We start from the raw sequence: 6147 nt of genomic DNA on the forward strand, positions 1-6147 counted from the left end.
TTATTTTTAAGATTCTTTTCCCATATAAGTTATTACAGAATATTGAGTAGAGTTCCCTGTGCTATACAGTAGATCCTCGTTGCTTATCTATTTTATATACAGTCATGTGTATAAAATATGATGCTTAAGTTCTCACTTTCAAAGAATGTCCACAACACTGATTTAATACTTCTAAAAATTATACTTATAAATTAATACTTATAAAAAGTGTTGGATTCAGAAGACAGATATTGATTATTTTCAGCTGATTAAATATTGATTATCTTCAGCTGATTAAACTGATGTCTGGACAGTTTTGACTTTTTCTTTAATGTCATAAAACATTCATTTCTATTGCTCCACTTTTTGTAGTTTAATATATAGGAAAAATATAAGTAGAAGGTGAACTCTAAATACTTACCCAACTGTTCTTTGCAATAAAACAATTTGATGCCCAAATGGAAAATTTCTGTCTCCCAGGTTACCATTTTGTGCACTAATCAAGAAAGAAATGGAAAGAACTCAAATATTGATATAAAGAACTCAAATATAAATACCAATATTGAGTTGGTATTTGCCAACTCAATAGTTTTTTGTGTACGTCTTTATAGTTGTAATAGATAAAAAACAGAATTCTGGGGAAATTTACTGTTTTGATTAACATAAATGGATTCAACCGAGAAAATTACACTTTATCTTTTTGTTGTGAGTGACCATACATGAGTATGCCATTCTTCTTCTAGGCTCTTTAGGTATATTTTAGTTCACTCAACAAATATTTATTGAACAACAATTAGAAACCAGCCCTGTGACAAATGTAGAAGACTATTTAATAATTTAGTTGAACACATACTTATTGTGCATCTGCTGTGTGTATTGGTGTCCTACAAGGTAAATATAATATAGTTGTTAAGCGGACAAACAAGAAACCTAACCTCAAGGAGGTTAAAACTGAATTATAGTCTCTGAAGTAATGTTAGAGAATGTCTAATGCCATCTACTCACAATACATTTTTTAAATACCCTAAATATTTTAATATTTAAGAAATAAATAGTCTCAGAGCAAAGATTAAACTCCTGATCACATTTTAGAACACAGGATATATTTGCATACTGACCAGATATTTTGCCATTATGTTTTAAACAGTAGTTATCACATTGGGTCAGAGAAACCTGGATGAATGCAGGTATTGACAGTTCATAATTTAAGAAATAGCATATAATTATTTAAAAATTAAATCATGTAACAATGGCTGCTTACATCTAATTGAAATCATTTTGACATTAGAAGTAGTAGTTTGAAAATGAAGTCTATGTATATATTCGTAGACATCTAGAAGCTCTTCATTTCAGAAAACCTTGCCATGTATAATCATTTCAGAGTTCTAGTAAAGTTAAAAAAGGGTATATTTTCCTATAAAAATTACACCCTGAAATGTTCAAGTCCTCCTCTTCCTTGGCTTTATATTATATTCTCTTTGTCATTGAACAAAGATCAGCTGGCCTGAGTTTTAATGTAGATGAGAGACAAGGTGAAGTGAGAGTCATATTGCTAGGAGATGTTTAATCAATAGTGATGTAATTTTTACCTTTTTGTTCTGAATTGACTTAGAAAAGAGCTAAAGAAAAGAAATGTCATTGCTATGAGACTTTGCATTCAAAATAGCTATGGACTTTATGTTTTAACAGCAAATTATGAGCTAATTTTACATTTCCATATAGTTCACATGTTTAGTAAAGAACAAACAGAATAAAATAATATGAATAAGTCATGAAGATGTTTTTATTATTTAAAACTTTCTAGAATAGCACTGTTCTATACGACTTTTGTGATGACAAAAAATATTCAACATCTATGCTCTTCAATATGTACTACATAGTAGAAGTATACACTACTAGTACTACTACTACTGGCTACCATATTGGACAGTACACTTCTAGAACTGAATTTCAATTTCATGGCATGTTAATTAAATTCTTAAGGAGATGGTTTAGAAGCTTTTTGACATTGTCCAAGATTTTAACATATTATGATATTATGATGCTGCATTTTTACAGCACACTACGCTATTACTATTTTTGAAATTTTTGAATAGTAAATGTACAATTTTAAAGGGTAAAACTACATTTTCTTCACACTTATAGTAATGGATATTGATTTCTCCATCATTCTTATAGCTATAGCCAGTCATGATGCTTTGTTTAGTAGTGAAAATAGTTGGGAATTCAAATACGGTTTTATACAACCATTAAAAAAAAAAACAGTGGTTATTAAAACACATACCTTTGTATTAAACCTTTTATAAATGTAAATGTAAAATGTAACAAATTAGCTTTCCATTTCTAATGTGGGAATAAAATTATTTATTATTGTCAAATTGTGCTTTCCTATAATGCATGGTTTTATATTAACTATGTTATTCCCTCTATATTTTATGCTTACATAAGCCTAGTGAGAACTACATCTGACCTATTGTTAGTAATCATTCATCTAGAAACTGCAGGCATTTCTTCCATAGTATACCAGCTCAAAAAAAATTCCAATAAAGAATTTTGGAGGAATTCATTCCCACATTCATAAATTAGCACCTTGCATGTGCTACTGACTTTCTATCATAAACATTTATTTTGAGCAGAATGAATTACTGAAACCAGCTGCTTAGAGTGATCAGTTTCACCCATCTCTCCACTTTTCTTGCTTCTATTGGCACAACTTTAAAATTTCATAATTTCCTTTTCACAGTAGAATAACAACATTGCTCTTTCTCTTAATGCCTTTCTGTGGAAGGCAGATATATATTAGATAACACTGAGATTGGTTCATCTGTTCTTACCTCTTTTATATCCATTGCCTGCTCACCATTGATAACATAAATATAATTATCATATACCTTAGTCAGTAATAGAAACAGATTAGCTTTTTATACCAACAATCTTTTCCACTTTGCAATGGCTTTTGCAAAGCCATAATTGACTATTCCTTTTTATGACCATATTTAATGTGTTTTGGTTCAAGTTTTCCATATTATCTTTCTCATGACTTTGCTACACGATATATTCTGAGTCAGAACTAGAATTATACTTAATTTTCAGTACATGCTACCAAAACCCAGCACATATACATTCTAGGAGTGTTTAGGAAAATACCACTGCAGGTATAGACAGTTTTTCCACTGAGGCAATAATAGTAGAAATGGGTGTACTGAAATGGCAGGCAGTATCATCATGGGGACACTGGTTTAAAATAGGGATTTACTTAGTCTCAAATATGGTAAATCAAGGAACTGAACATCAATTCATCGCTAACTGTCCAACCATTTCCGGCCTGGCTTCCAGTGTGAGGAGTCCATCAATTTATAGACAGCTGTGATGATACTTAGGTAATATTCAGAATTGCCTTCTATTTGAAATGGTGAAACTAGACAATAAATATTTTTTTGGTTGCAGACTATACTTAATGATGTTGTATTCAAGCTAAGATATTCTACTCATTATTAATGTTTTGGCGTATGGCTAATCAAGACAGATAAAATATTTTATTTAAAATAACCAGACATTTGGAAAGGAATAACAATAGTATCAGAATCAAAATAGTATCTCGAAAAAAAAAACCAAAAATAATGTGATAATCAGATAACAACAGTAGATTAAATCAATAGATGTAAGATTTGATCATTTGAGAAAGGAAAAAAAAATCCAAGTATGATGAAATAAGCAAAAACATCATATAGAGAAAAATAATATAAAAGCATATATGGAATTTTAAAAAATTTCTGAAGTCATTTTTATACTCTCATTTTCATACCCATAATCCAACTCATCAGTGAATCCTATTGGCTCTATCCTCAAGATATTCTCTGTATTCAATCACTTGTCATTAACTCATAACTACCATCCTATTCCAAGTTCTTTCTTTGACTCTTACAATAGCTCCCAAATGGACTCCCTCAATTTCCCCACTTAATTCCTAATTTCCATTCCATGCAAGAGACAAAATTATCTTTTTAAAATAGAAGTCATACATAACTGATTTTTCAAAATTCTCCAGTTTTTTTCCATTTTACTCAGAAGAAAATTGAAAGTTCTTCTCATGGCTTACACATGTCTAAATAATCTTGGTTTTGGCAACTACTCTGACCTTACCTGTTACCACTCACTCTACTGTTCACTCTACCCCAGACCCATTGTCCTTCTATAACCAGTTTTCCATGGGAATCCAGATGGCTTACTATATCCCTTCTTGGGGGGCTCTGCTCCAGTGTCTTCTTTTTAGAAAAGACATTCAAGATCATCTTTTAAACCACATCTTTTCCTATGACACTTTTTTCTTGAAATTATTAATACTTTAAAAAAATTTTAGTAGCACTTTTCACCATTTCACTTATGTGTTTATTTTCTTCCTCTCCAATAAGACAGTACCTCCACGAAATCAGTGGCCTTTTTTTATTAATAGTTTAAACCAATCTTTTCGCAGGGCCTAGAAGAGTGACAAAAACATAATCTCCATAGACTCACTATGTGTTGAATCAATAACATGAGGATCCTATTTATTTCAATAGATATTTACAAGGAATTTAAATCAGAATATAAAGATGACTTCAAGAAGCTCAGATAAGCTTCTAAGACTGATTCCCTCTAACATCAAGACACAAAGGAATAGACTAAAAATTTAGTGCATTCTCATGCTTGTATGTCTAACAGCAAACTATGCACTCCAGCAGCTTCTATTTACATACATTGAGGAAATCCATCTTCAAGGGTGTCACATGGCCAGAGAAAGTGAAAGACTGGTTGAGGTGTAATTTTTCCAAGAATATTAAGTGATGTCAGGAAAACTTGTGGATATGTTAAGTCAAACAGTGATAATCTTAAAAAGGACTTTCAGTTCAATGATTCATTCATTCAGTCAGTCAGTCACTAATCGGAATATTGTTTATCCAGTTCCACTAATGTGTGAGACACTGAGCTGGGGATTAGGAAATTATGATAAAGCAAAGCAGACAGGACCCTTGGCCTTTATTTTGCTTATGGTATAGTCATGGTGACAATTATGACTCACATAATCAGTTAAAGAAAGTTAACATTTAAATAGCAAAAAGTGTTACAAATAATGAGTTATTAATAGAGATATTTAATGTAGTCAGAAAAATCAGAAAATTTTTTCTTTGGAAAAAGTAAAATTTGACTTGAGATATGAAAAATGTATGGGTATTAATTAGGGAAAATGGAAGAAAGGAAATGTCAAAGGCCCTGGTGGGTGGAGATATCTTGCTAGTGAGAAATTAAGGAGACCCTCAGGGCAGGAGTGTGAGGGTAATGCTATGCTATTTAGGGAGAGAAGCGGGAAGGATACCAGACAATATAGAACTTTTCTGGCCAAATTTAGGGATATCCTAAGCGAGATAGGAATACATTGAAAGGATTTATGCCGAGGGTCAGCTTGAATCCTGGCCACAACATGAAGAACATGTTGGACAAAAACTATTTTAGATGTCATTTGACTAGTTAGATGTTATAGAAGTATTCAGGCAAGAGACAGAATGACAATTAAGACTAAAATGGGCAGGTAGAGAAGGTTAAAAATCAGAGAAATTTAGCAGGTAAAATTCACAGGACATCGTGATCAGAGTGAAATAGACAAATGAAGGTATGATGATGTTCTATAATATTTCTGGCATGTGGAAGCTATATGGAAAGGCATGCTATTCAATGGGACAGAGGGCAGACTGATTTATATGAAGAAGTTCATTAATTTCCAGTTGGGCATGTTGAATTTGCTTGAGACAACTTTAAAAATTTCAAGAAAATATGCCCAACAGGTGGTTAGATATAAGGGTTTGATGGGCAGAGAGGTAACTCAGAAATACACTTGTGATTCATTTGTAGAATTGGAAAATATAGTCCTGTATGTGTGTGTATGTACATAAGATTCTCTATGGAAAGTTTATAATTTTTGGAGAGTAGGTAGCTTGTAATGAGCCTTGAGGATTTCCAAATTTTAATATCCAGATAGTATAGCATTAGACAGCAAAAGGGTCAGAAAAGGAAAACCAAGAGAAAACTGGGTCACAGAAACTAAGGCAGAGAGTGTTACCAAAAGGACAGAGTATTTAACAAGTCCAAAATCTACTGAGAAGTTAAGTATCATAGAAGCTAAAAATCTCTATA

The sequence above is a fragment of the Eubalaena glacialis genome, chromosome 6 (assembly GCF_028564815.1).
Source record: "Eubalaena glacialis isolate mEubGla1 chromosome 6, mEubGla1.1.hap2.+ XY, whole genome shotgun sequence".
NCBI classification, from domain to species: Eukaryota; Metazoa; Chordata; class Mammalia; order Artiodactyla; family Balaenidae; genus Eubalaena; species Eubalaena glacialis.